We start from the raw sequence: 14,337 nt of genomic DNA on the forward strand, positions 1-14,337 counted from the left end.
ATTCAAATATTTGCATCTTCTCTTTCTCCCTCCTGTTTTCTCTATTTTCCCTGTATTTCTGTGCCTCTTTGCCCTTTTATTTCTCTTTTCTCATTTTCCTCCTCTTTCTGTCTTTTCTATCCTTCCCTTTCCTTATTATCTTCTACCTTTTGTTTCCCTTCCATTTCCTCTCTCCTTCCCTGTCATCTTCTAACATAGCAATTTATATTTACAAAATGTTTAAACCAAGGAAGTAGCCAATTTGCATGAGCTGTTACACACCATAAGCATTTTGTGCACTGTCAATTCATTTTATTTACTTGTTTTAACTATGAGGATACGAAGCACTCAGTCCCATTCCTATTACGTGAGATCACATCAGTCAATTACGCCTAATTTCCTATAGTGATTCTGAGAATTTCAGCTGGATAGAGCTTTTATGTTTTGCTTTAAAGTACGCAGTTGTTGATTCCTATGCCACATACCAACACCAGCCCTTCCTGCCCCCCATTAAAACTCCTATGTTTTGACAAATTGGAGTCATTAGTATTTCAGCCCTCTGAAATAGGTTTAATCATTCAGGCAGTGATGTTCTATGTTCAAACTTTTGTATTAACAAACTCTCTCTTTTCTTCTTCTTGTTAAATAAGAACCTGATATTTAAGCATCCTAGATTAGTGTTACAAGAGCACTTTCAGCCCACCCATGAGGATCTGTGCTCAGATTCTCATGTCCAATGCCAGAAAGCATTAAGGAGAATAAAGAAGTTCATTTTATAGCTTTATTAGAATTGCTCCTTTTGTACCTAGGCCTTTTTTTGTCTACAAGACTTTGGCTTAAGAATCTGTGCTAGTTAACTCAGATTCTCTTTCCTTTCCCAGGGTCATGAAGGCTTTTCTAAAAATGAAATGTGAAGGAGGGGGGACTTACTGTGGTCCAGTCCTGCTAGCTATGAGTGGGAAAGCACAAGAGTAAGGGGGAAGTGAAAAGGGGTTGCAGAGAAGTGCGGTGTCTAGGATATGCAGGGAAATTATACACATGTCATAGAACCAAACTGGAGCATCATCCACTTGGGATACAGCTTTAGGGAGGAAATATAAGTGAATGAAAGTGGAAGGAAGAGACAAGGGACAAAAGAGAGGGGGAAAGAGTGGGAGGAGGAGACGATGTCGAAGGAGGATTCAAAGACAACTACCTTCTGTTCCTTCTCATTTCTAGGCTAAGGTAGGCCAGGCCTACTCAGCATTCCGTCTTCTGCATGGTTTTCAGACTTCAGCATCTTCCTCTCGCCCTTTTAGATGCATTTTAGTTTGTGGCTGCTATCCAAACGTTGTTCCCATCCTGCTATTTTCACTGAACATTTCAAGTACAGGTCTGCCAAGCACAGAGCTGGGCTGTGCTATCACTCCCTTGTTTCTGACTCTATCTTTCTATTAATGCAGATGAAGATGAATTTAGTTTTCGGCGCAACCACAACACACAACTGAATAATATTGAGTTTACAGTCCCTGAAAACCCCTAAATCTTTTTTATGTGTGTTGCTACTTAGCCACATCTCATCCTTTGCTTGTACATCTGGGGGGGTTTGGACTCAAATGCAGAATTGCACATTCACGTTTGTGAATATTTAAAAATTATTTTTGAAGCATGTACTATTAAGCTTATTTCAGAGTTATTTTGAAAATAACTCTCATCAATTCTGCAGTCAAGTAAATGTCCTATTTTGTTTTGTTTTCATTCTGGCAATTAATTTTCAAAATGAAGGCACAGGTAATTAGACATTCAAGGGCATTTAAATTTTCAAAATTCATCTTTCAAATGTAAATGTTCTCAAATTTAACCTGTTGACAAATAGCAGGTTTAAATTCTTCATTTTGCTGTCTGTTTCAGTCTAAGGTGGAAAAAAAGTGGTATATGCCTAGTCTGTCCCCAGCCTCCTAAAGTGGTGCAATGCTGCAAAAACAACCACAGTCCCTCGTTGCTGGGCAATGGACAGCGTCACAAATCAAACTCCCTTCATTTTTGCATCTACTTGTCTAGCTTAATGTTGAGACAGTCACAAACAAGGTATCTGTTATATAAATGTGATTGTTAACATATTTCAGGAATATTTTAGATCTTACTTCGTGTTTATGTGTACTTAATGTGTTTTTAACCTTGGAAGAGATACACACTATTTAGAGCCAAAATTTAAATTGCATTAAAAGAACTCAATATAACCTTATTACCTTGTGATAAACAGGACTTTTAGAAAAGACTTTCTGTTTATATTTTCCATTTGAATGACTTCCAGCAGATGACATTAAGTTATAAGGTGATGGATTTATAAAATCATAGAATGTTCTTCTCATTTGAAAGGAAATTCAGGTTGTTGTTACTTTTTTTTTTTTTTTTTTTTTGCTAATCTCCTAGGGAACACAAATTCAAAGAAAACTCTCTCAGTCTGGGATGCCTTATTAATATATTTCCATTTCTGCTCAGTTCATGTCTAGTTCTTTAGTGTATCTGCTAACAATACTATTCAAGAACATCTTTCAAAAGTATCACAAGCTATTATGACCATTATCAGTTATAATAGCTACATTATATATGGCATGTCAACATTCAGCCCAAAGATACCATTGCCTCTGAACAGATTATTTTTCCTGCAATTAGGTGCTGTATACTAAGCTAGCTAAAAAAATAAGAATTGGCCCCCATGTACCAAGGCTCTATTTAGCAGAACTATCTTGAAGGAAAATGAACAAAATGAACAAAATGGATCTATGAGCACTTTGTAGGAAGGGAACAATGTGCAATACATAGATAGATATTATAATAAAAATAATAACAGTCATCAGATCTGACCTCAGGGAAACTGAACAGCAAAAGTAAAGGCAATTTCACAACCCTTATATAACCATCTTCTTCTTTTTTGTTGTTGTTGTTTTCTTTTGTTTCCATGGTGAACTGTATTTGCATGAAAGGCTTACTACTAGGATTAACTGCCCCCGTTAGTCCAACTTCAGCTCACTCTCCAAAAGCGCCTTACCAATTTTCCATTTAACCAAATATCCAGAAAAACTCAACTAAGCTGCAAATTAGTTCAGAAAAAATGGTCAAAATAAACACTGACTTGACTATCTCAAGACAATTTGGAAGAAGTTGAACAGAAGTTGGCCTTTGAAATGATACTGTAGGTAATATGGCCAACTGTGCAAACTAGAAATGAGTTTCTTCTGGTACAGTTAGCAACTTTAAGAAGAATAAGTTGGCAGTGCCAAAACAAGGAAACCTAACGGAAATAAGTGCTGTTAGAAGAGTGGAAATCTGATGCTTCTCATGATTATTTTTCTTTATTATATTTAAAATTGTAATATTTCATATTTATGAATCATAAACTAAATATATGAACTATAGATGATGCACACTGTATGTATCTAGTATATAGTAATTGTGCATTATTTATAGTTCATATATGTGTGTGTATATTTTCTCTGGCTTTTTTGCTTTACCTAGTTGAACATGTATTTTTCCCCTAATTTTAATATAAATTTAGACTAAGATAAATGTTGCAAGGATAGTAAAAAAATTTCAGCTCCAAAATTCTCAGATTCCCTAAATTTTGACATTTTAATACATTTGTTTCCTCTCTCTCTCTTTCTCTGAACAATTTAAGAGTAAGTTGAAAATTTAATATCCACATCACTCATGAGTGCGCGTCCCTGATAGCTCAGTTGGTAAAGAATCCACCTGCAATGCAGGAGACCCCGGTTCGATTCCTGGTTTCAGGAAGATCCACTAGAGACAGGAAAGGCTACCCACTCCAGTATTCTTGGACTTCCCTTGTGAAGAATCCGCCTGCGATGCGGGAGACCTGGGTTCGATTCCTGGGTTGGGAAGATCCCCTGGAGAAGGGAAAGGCCACCCACTCCAGTATTCTGTCCATGGGGTGGCAAAGAGTCAGACATGACTGAGCAACTTTCACTTTTCACTCTTAAATATTTAAGTGTGTATTTCTTAACAACAAGGAGTACTGCTTATTTTTTAAATATACCCTAAAATATTACTCAACCTTTTAAAAGTTCCTTTTGTAATCACAAATTTGTTTTCATAGTAGAAAATACAAGGATGAAGAAAAAAGAACATCACCAATAATTCTCCACAACATAAAGAAATGAGCAGCATGAACATTTTGTCTGGTCTTTGAGGTGTTGTCTATGTAACTTTTATGGTCTATCACTGATGCTATGTTCAGTTGCTTCAGTCGTGTCCGACTCTTTGTGACCCTATAGACTAGCCCGCCAGGCTCCTCTGTCCATGGGATTTCCCAGGCAAGAATACTGGACTGGTTTGCTATTGCCTTCCCCAGGGGAACTTCCCAACCTAGGGATAGAACCCACATCTCTTATGTCTCCTGCATTGGCAGGTGGATTCTTTACCCACTGAGTCATATCACTCATATTATAAGTTAAAAAATCATAATATTTCTCAAATGCTTTATCAAAGTTATTCTTAAAAATCCAGTACATTGACCCTCATCTTTTTCAGAGAAACAATACTGACATTTCTCCTGAAAATTCCAAGGCAGTTTTGCCTCTCTTTCTCCCCCAAACAGTTTGCAGATTCATTGGTTCTTATCTTCACAATATCTCTCTTCTTTCCTCTTTCAGTTTTCATTCACCTATTTATTCAAAATTTCTAACTACTTTCTATGCAAATTTGGGACCTAGATTCAAATTGTAGCTCCCCCTCTGACTAACTTGTGTGATCTTAAACAGGCTGCTTAGCCTCTCTGGGCCTCACTTTTCTCATGTGTAAAACAGGGATACCAATACTGATACACAGTAGTCCCCTCTTATGTGTGGTTTTGATTTCTTGCATTTCCATTACCCAAGGTCAACTGTGGTCCAAAAATATTAAATGGATAACTCCAGAGATAAACAATTCATAAGTTTTAATTTACATACCATTCTGAAGTAGTGTGGTGACTCTCAGGCTGTCCAAACCCGTCCCATCCATCCCCAAGCATCGACATCGTCTGCTCCTGGCAACCAGCCGTTGACATCATCACAGCCGGATGATCCATGATCTCCTGAAGCAGATGATCCTCCTTCTGAGAAACATCACACAGCCTCCATCATTCACCTCACTCCATCTCATCACGTAGGCATTTTATCACAATAAGGTATTTTTGAGAGAGAGAGCACATTCACACAACTTTTATTACAGTTGTTGCTGTTTAGTCACTAAATTGTGTTCGACTCTTTGCAACCCCATGGACTATAGCCCACCAGGATCCTCTGTCCATGGGATTTCCCAGGCAAGAATATCGGAGTGGGTTGCCATTTCTTTTCTCTAGGGGATCTTTCTGACCCAGGGATTGAACCTGCGTCTCCTGCATTGGCAGGTGGATTCTTTACCACTGAACCACCAGGGAAGCCCTTTATTACAATATACTGTTATAATTATGTATTTTATTAGTAGTTATTATTAATCTCTTATATGTCTAATGTATAAATTAAACTTTATCATAGGTATGTATGTATAAGGAAAAAAACATAGTACATATAGGATCTGGTACTCTTAGTGGTTTCAGTCATCCACCAGGGATCTTGGAAGGTACACAAGTCAGCATTCCACAAATGTTGTTTTTGTTGTTGCTGCTATTGTCCCTATAGCTGCCACAGAAGTGTTGTCAAGGTAAATGTGACAATGTATAGAAAATGCTTAACATGGTGCCCCACAAATAGTAAGCAAGTGATAAACAGTAACTTATTAGCACTATGTCTGTGTTAAGCAGAAGAGGTACAGAGATGAGTAAATCAACCTCTCTATTCTTGCAGAACTAACCATCCAGCATTTACAGCCATCAGATTAATCCAACCGTATTTCAGAGTTCAGTTCAAATGTGGCCTTATCCACAAGGCTTTCACTGATCCCTTCAGCTAGAAAGAATATCAAAAACATTTCCTTTTACTAAAATCTTCATGACCTTTTTTCCTGCACTTTTCTTATCAAATTTTAGCACATTCTCCTTTTATTGTTACTTGTTTACACATCATTGTTCTATTTCTAAACTTTTAGTTACTAGAAGGGCAGTGAATGTGTTTTATTCATCTTTTAGCTGCCAGAGTATACCAGAGGGTCTTGCATTCTTTTGCCCTTCCCTCTATCTTTCACTCATCTTATTCCACTAAATATGTGACTGTTCCTTGTTCATAGTGGACATTCAATAAAGGTTGCTTAAGTAAATAAGCAATGGGGTTAACCATTTGAAATTCAAGAAAGTGCATGTTATTTTCAAAAAGTATAAAATTTAAATTACTTCTTGAGGTCATAAGAACAGACTTCCACTTCTTTCTGAGTTTGTGCTAAGTTCCACTTGGTAACTTTTTGGCGCCATCTTACAGCTATTTCAAGTGGGATTCTTTCATGGTGTACATATTTTTAAAATATTGTCATGCTGTGCCCAGGATAGTCACAGAACTTCCACAGCAAGTGCTCCTTGTTGAAGTACAAAGTTATTAATAATGACAAGTCATTTGGATACTTTAATTAGTGTCTAGCACTATTTCCATTAGTTAATATATATTTTTAACATCATAATGCCCAATGACAATTGTACTGTTAATTTCCCTGGCACTGCAATTTCCCCAGTGGATTATGCCATCCTAAGTTTCCGGAGATCTTGTTAAAAATATTAAGAAAATATCATCTGTAGATAAAGGTCACACAGTTAATCAAAAATATTTTTAATGCCAGCTGGCCAAACCTTTTCCTCTACTTCTTTTTAAACATGTATAAGGCTTTTGATGATCTTTCTCCTACAATCCTACCCTTCCTCTTTCTTTTGTTCACATGGTTCTGAAGAAAGGGGTTCAGGGAAAGATTAGACAGAGCCATACAAAAAATCTCTTTAGTTATCCACCCGCTAACCAACCCTAGCCACTAACATCCACAAATTCAATTGTCACAGCTTGCAGAAAAGCCAGTTCTGTATCTTTAGTAACTTAAAGTTGTGAAAATTGCTTCTTCTATTGAAGCATTAGAAAGTTTGTTTATCCATATACCTAGTAAAAATATTCACTGATTAATATGTGGAAATTTTTGTTTTGTTCGCTCATGTATCCTTAAGACTAGAAAGCAAAGTACGTGTGCAATACCCCATTTGCCTAAGATCTCACAGTACCTAAACACTATGAGCTCTAAAGACTATTTTTTAAGTTGCTTTGAAAGAAGAGGTATGAAACAGCTGTTCTAATTTTTAGTGGGTGAATCTGATCAAGTGTTTTACTAGTTTCCAACAGTAATTTTCAGTATTTCTGAGAATTGGCATGAAAATCAGATGAAATCACCATTTGCATCAGAATTTGCTGCACTTAATTTTTACTTTTTTCCCCCCTACACAACATCTCCTTCTCTAAACTGTCCTCCTCCAAACCCATTCAAAGTTATCTACTTGGACACATTAAAGTCTGAGATAAACACTGATTTTTAAATTACCAGATCTCTGAAAGTGCCAATATTTTCATGTATGGATATTTAATATGCATAACTGTAATTGTAAACTACCCTGTCTCTGATTTTTTTGTTTTGTTTTGTTTTCTTTTGAAACAGAAACCTGAACTACTAGGAGACTGAATTAGAGGGACAGGTGGACAGTCAGCTCAAAAAGTGGCCTTTGAGCCTTGTCCCTGAGGATCCGTGCCCAGGATAGCATAACTAACGTCAGGGAGCATTAGAAGCTAGAGAAGGTCATTTTCTGCTTGGTTAGAAGCCCTCCCCTTGGGCCTAGAACATGACCTGGCCTTTCAATTTAGCACAAGGAAGAAATTTTACTAAAATTTACACATGGCCCTTAATGATCTGGCTCCTGTCCATGTCCCTAGCTTCATTTCCAGACATTTTCCACACACCTTGTGCTGCCATACTTTGCACTTCTTTGCCCTTCTATTCCCAGAAAAGGAAATCATATGGTGGAAAGTCAGGGACACATTGGGTGTGTGAAGCAGATGTTTTGAAGTAGGAAGCCTCGTAAGTGCTCTCACCATGCCTGATGATGGGAATGCTTCAGTCCGGAGGGCTCGGATGAAGAACTTCCTAGGTGCTGCCAAGCAGAATTAACTGTTTTCTCCTCTACAGTCTTTTTATCTGACGTCTGTCTTTCCAAACTTACCATGCTCTGCATTATATTATACTTAGCTGTGAATATGGTTATATCTCCCATTAGGTCATAATCTTGAAGGCAGAGTTTATCTTTATTTTCTCATCTCTCTCATCCCTTTCTACACTACTTTGGATATAATCAAGCTGCATCCACATTTTTTAAATGTTCAAAAAGAAAAATGATGCTATGGGAGCTGAGAAAATATCCATTTGAGTCCTATTCAAGTTTTCCCTTCCCCATCACTGTCCTGTCTCTACCGCTGCCACCATCACCAAGCTAAATCCCAGATACCACTGTAAAGAGATATGAAAAAAAACAACGTGATTAGGCTGAGGGTAACAAAGAGTTCTATATTCAGATTTAACTCACAGTTATTGAATACTCATTTGACTGATGAGGAGATGGAGACTCAAATAACTTTCAGTAGCTTGCCAAATGTCACACAATTACACAGCTAATAAGTGGCTCTGCCAGGCCTGAAATTCAAGCCCCCTGACACAAAGTTAAAATTTCTTTCCACAAACACTGAAACGTTTAGATGAACTTCTTTCACTCTTTACTTTATAATTCTAATGCACCTAGTTGTTTAATCAGAAACATATTCTGTGTACCCTCAGTCAGGAAGAAGCTAAATATTTTGAACACATAAGGCTCATTTTAATGTACATTTTTTTTTTATTTTTTTTTTTACTTTTTATTTTTTTTTAAATTTTATTTTATTAGTTGGAGGCCAATTACTTCACAACATTTCAGTGGGTTTTGTCATACATTGACACGAATCAGCCATTGAGTTACACGTATTCCCCATCCCGATCCCCCCTCCCACCTCCCTCTCCACCCGACTCCTCTGGGTCCTCCCAGTGCACCAGGCCCGAGCACTCGTCTCATGCATCCCACCTGGGCTAGTGATCTGATAAGACCAGAAACTATAAAACTCCTAGAGGAGAACATAGGCAAAACACTCTCTGACATAAATCTCAGCAGGATCCTCTATGACCCACCTCCCAGAATATTGGAAATAAAAGCAAAACTAAACAAATGGGACCTAATGAAACTTAAAAGCTTTTGCACTACAAAGGAAACTATAAGTAAGGTGAAAAGACAGCCCTCAGATTGGGAGAAAATAATAGCAAATGAAGAAACAGACAAAGGATTAATCTCAAAAATATACAAGCAACTCCTGAAGCTCAATTCCAGAAAAATAAATGACCCAATCAAAAAATGGGCCAAAGAACTAAACAGACATTTCTCCAAAGAAGACATACAGATGGCTAACAAACACACGAGAAGATGCTCAACATCACTCATTATTAGAGAAATGCAAATCAAAACCACAATGAGATACCATTACACGCCAGTCAGGATGGCTGCTATCCAAAAGTCTACAAGCAATAAATGCTGGAGAGGGTGTGGAGAAAAGGGAACCCTCTTACACTGTTGGTGGGAATGCAAACTAGTATAGCCACTATGGAAAACAGTGTGGAGATTTCTTAATGTACATTTTTATTTCCATGTTTGTGTTTTTGTGCCTTTATACAATGTTTTTTGTGTCTGTATATTTATGTATTCAGGTATTTAGTATACTGATGTCTTTATATGTGTGCTTATTTTTTATTTATGCATTTATCTATTTCCTCATCTTACCTGTAGGGCTATGAAACTCTTTCTCTCAGTGCTATTAGGGGAGAGCACATCAGTTAATTATACCTTAATACTCTATAGTTTTCTGAGCATATCATAAATTAAAATAGGTATTGGATTTTGATTAAAGGATCCCAGCTCTTGAGCTACTGGGGAACAGGAGAGAGCAGCTGTGTACAGAACCAAGTTGCTGAGCTTCAGAAAGCCCTTGAAGACAACAGAAGCTTTAGCTACAAAAGCAGGGAATAAAGAGAGCAAACACTACTCGAGCTTAAAAGAGAATGAAGAAAATGATGAAGACAAGTTTAGGAGCAAGCAAGAAGCACTGTAATGCTGCAAATGAACCAGGGACCTCAGAGAGTTTAAGAGATATAGCTGGCCTGGAGAAGCAGCAGGCAGAACCCAAAGAAAGGGCCAATGTGAGGGAGATGTTGTTTTCCACCTTGAAGGTGATTCAGGACCATGTGGACACTTAAAAAAGTACACAGGAAAAGCTCATCAAAGATCACAGGACTGAAAGAAACCCTGAGAGAGGAAAATTATTGAATAAATACCATGGAAGAGAGAATCAGTACAAATGAAGAGCAAATTTAGCTTCAGTCTCAAAAGAAAAAAAAATTTTAAGCAAACAACCCCTCACATTAGAAGACAAGGTGATGGATTTTGAAAACACGTTGGGGATATATAATATTTGTGTGCTTGGCATCTCTGAAGGTGAGGAAAGTGAGAGTAACCTTGAAACTGTTAATGAAATTATTGAAAATAATTTTTCCAGAGCTAAACATAGAGTTCAACTTACACACAGAATAAACAGGTCCCAATTCAAATATACCTCTCAAACTAAAAGTCCAAGTCACAAAATTGTACAGTTCTTGAATTTGAAAGGAAAAGAAATAATCTTGCAAGCTGCTCAAAAAAGAGAACTGATTTTCAACAAAGATAGGTCTAACACCTAACTATGCCTTAGTTACAGCGCAAGAAAGACAGAGTTGGAACAAGATCTACTACCAGCTGAAGTCCTTGGGCCTGAAGCCTCCGGTGAACCATCCAGCCAAGCTATCTTTTGTATTTGAAGATGAGAGAAAAATCTCTGACAATCAAGATGACTTCAAGGCATTTGTCAGCAATATTCCAAAACTCCTGGCTTTACTGCAGACAGCTGCAGCCCAGGGAGAGGGTGCTTCTGGAGATAAGTGACTAAACTGATTTACAAAGCTGTTTCTTAAAAAAATGCAGATCTCAGTTTTATGATTAATTGCTTTTTGGCCAAGGGAATTAGGGAAAATGATGTACAAATGTAATATTGACATTTGTTACTAAGAGTGTATATGTACATCTATGTCTGTATCTATCTATATTCTGCATGAAAAAGAGAAAAGAAAAAGTAAAAAAGAAATGGAAGGGATAGAGGAGGGATACATGGGAGAGAGGATATGAACACAGCAAGATAATTAGTGGTGAGTGGAATAGGGAGATATTGGAATATGATAGCTAAAATAGGAAAAAATAATTTTGTTGTGAATGTGAAAGTAATAACCTATACAAAATTAACAGATTCATTCAGAGAAAGAAAGTTTTCCCCCACCCTCTGTCAAGGGTACTTGGATCTTTCAGAAAATTTGACCGTATCTCAGAGCACGAAACAAATTAAACTCAGAGAGATGCATGTACATTGAAATGACTGCCTATAAACTGACATTTTAAGAAACAGATTGTAAACAGTGGGTGATGTTGAAGTGATGTGTTTTTAAACTGCTAATTTGTATTGCTCTTGCAGTTTAGATGTCTCCATTTAACTTTAATTATATAATTAGTTAATCATACAATAAAGGGAGCTAAAAGAACCCATTTGTTGACTTCTTTACTTTCCTTTGGACAACTGATTAAAAGTTCCCGACTGACATTACCTCCCTTTTTCTCCTCAAACTCCAAGCCACCCCCCACCTCAAATCCCTACAATTTAGACAAACTGGAGGCAAGTCAGACTCCGAAGCAGAAAAACAAACTTTCCTGGCACTGGCACTTTAAAGCATCCTGCCTGTGTCGGACCTAAACTGCTCATTGAAGCCACTCTGCCTTCCCACCAAGGCAGTGGGACTGAGCCCACCTCCTTCCTTCTGGGGCCATCAACTTCATCCAGGATATGAAAAGCAGACAATGAGACACTTTGCAGCCCACGTTCAGAGGTTCCCTTCATTTTATAAGTCTATACCAGAACCCTCACCCCCCCATGTATGCAGATGCACACAACATACAAGCACATACATAGGTTTTCTTCTCATTGCTTCTTATATAAACAAAAGGCATCTTGTGATACTAGGAGAATTATTATATGGGGACAGTGGGGCAATAGTTTACCTTTCTGGTAAATGATATATAGGTCAAACAGAACCTTGTGGTCCTGCTAGATGAGAACACCACAAAACATCTTTTTTTTCCTCTCCACCCATTAACCTTAAGTTATATTCACCTCGGCAATCACACTGTTGATTTGCTTTATGACAGGCATTTAGAAGCCTGATCATGCAGGTCTCCATGCCTTATGGCTCACCATGAATCTTTTGATTAAATAAATTTCAGTTCTGGTTCATCACTTGCATTTGATTTATTCTAGGAATCTTCCTTCACAGTCCTGAAAATACCCTCAGTTATAGCTTCAGGGAGTGACTTAATGCCCCAAACTGCGCCCTTAGTAATTGAAATCCTGGACAAAGGATATGCTGAAACTCAAGCTCCATGAGTGGGCCCCAGCTTCTCTTTTTACCTCTCAGAGAAGGTATTTCCCACCTCCAAAGCTCTGCCCCCACACCCCAGGTCTTGCTGTTGGAACCTAATTGGTCCAGTTGGGCTTTCTCACTGTTCCAGAGCACCACTTGCTTAGTACTACCTCTCTTCCTTATTTGTCTACTCCATGTACCCATTCTACCATGAAACAGGATTGTGGCTTAGACTTACTGGGAAGTGGTGTGTGTTAGTCGCTCACTCGATCCAACTCTTTGCAACCCCATGGACTAGCCTGCCAGGCTCCTCTGTCCATGGAATTCTCCAGGCAAGAATATTGGAATGGGTTGCCATTTCCTTCTCCAAGGGATCTTCCTGACCTAGGGATAGAAGCTGGGTCTCCTGCATTGCAGGAAGATGCGTTACCGTCTGAGCTACTATTGGGAAGTGGGAAGGGTGCTAAAACATATTGGCACCTCTTTAATGCACCAAATACTCTAGAAATCTGACCCACCCCAAAGGTGACTTTCCACACAGTAAAGTAGGGGGGACAAGGAATGCTTTATAATGATCATAATTCTCGAGAGTATGAAAATCACCAAGATTTTTGGTAGTTCCTGTTTACCACTGAGAATCACTGTCTTAAAATTTAAAACTGGAAGCGGTTTGCTAGTGGATGTTTAACAAACAGCTTTCTGAGGGGGAAAAAAGCCCTGATTTGTAGCAGTTGCCTATTGGTTGGTGTAAATTCTCTGGCCATGACCAATTTTAAGCCATGATATTACTAAACCCTAGGTTAAGATGAGATGCACACATTCAACTGTAGCTGGTGCCAGCACATCACTGGGAGGAGGCCAGTGCTCCTTTGCCCTGGGCTTCCCCTAGTTGGACTACCATAACACAAATTTAGCTTTAAAAAATCTCATTTAATTCAGTTCAGTTCAGTCGCTCAGTCGTGTCCGACTCTTTCCCACCCCATGAACCACAGCACGCTGGACCTCCCTGTCCATCACCAACTCCCGGAGTCTATCCAAACCCATGTCCATTGAGTCGGTAATGCCATCCAACCATCTCATCCTCTGTCATCCCTTTGTCCTCCTGTCCTCAATCTTTCCCAGCATCAGGGTCTTCTCAAATGAGTCAGCTCTTTGAATCACGTGGCCAACAAGCTTCAGCCTAAGGGCTTGCAGAGAGCAGGAAAATATTATCACTGCTTTCTGTACTACATTATTAACAGAGCATTTGATTGGTGCTTTTCTGTCTCACTTCCCTGGTGGCTCAGACAGTAGAGAATCTGCCTGCAATGCAAGAGTCCTGGGCTGGGAAGATCCCCTGGAGAGGGAAATGGCTGTCCACTTCAATATTGTTGCCTGGAGAATTCCATGGACAGAGGATCCTGGTGGGTTACAGTCCATGGGGCTGCAAAGAGTCGGACACGATGGAGTGACTAACACTTTCACTTCAAGTACATTCACATCTGTTTTTTAAATTAAAAATTTTTTACTGAAGTATGTAGTTGATTTAAAATGTTGTGTTAGTTTCAGATGTACAGCACAGTGATTAAATGAGATATATATATTTACATATATGAAATATTCTTTTATGAATATATTACAACATATTGAGTATAGTTCCCTGTAGTATACAGTAGGTCCATGCTTTTTACCTATTTTATATATAATAGTGTGTATATATTAACTCCAACTTCCTTATTTACCCCTCCCCCACACCTTTCCTCTTTGGGAACCATAAATTTGTTTTCTATGTCTGTGGGTCTCTGTTTTGTAAATAAGTACCTTTGTATCTTTTTCTAATTCCATATATAAGCAATATCACATATTTGTTTT

Source organism: Muntiacus reevesi, chromosome X (genome assembly GCF_963930625.1).
Source record: "Muntiacus reevesi chromosome X, mMunRee1.1, whole genome shotgun sequence".
Taxonomy (NCBI): domain Eukaryota; kingdom Metazoa; phylum Chordata; class Mammalia; order Artiodactyla; family Cervidae; genus Muntiacus; species Muntiacus reevesi.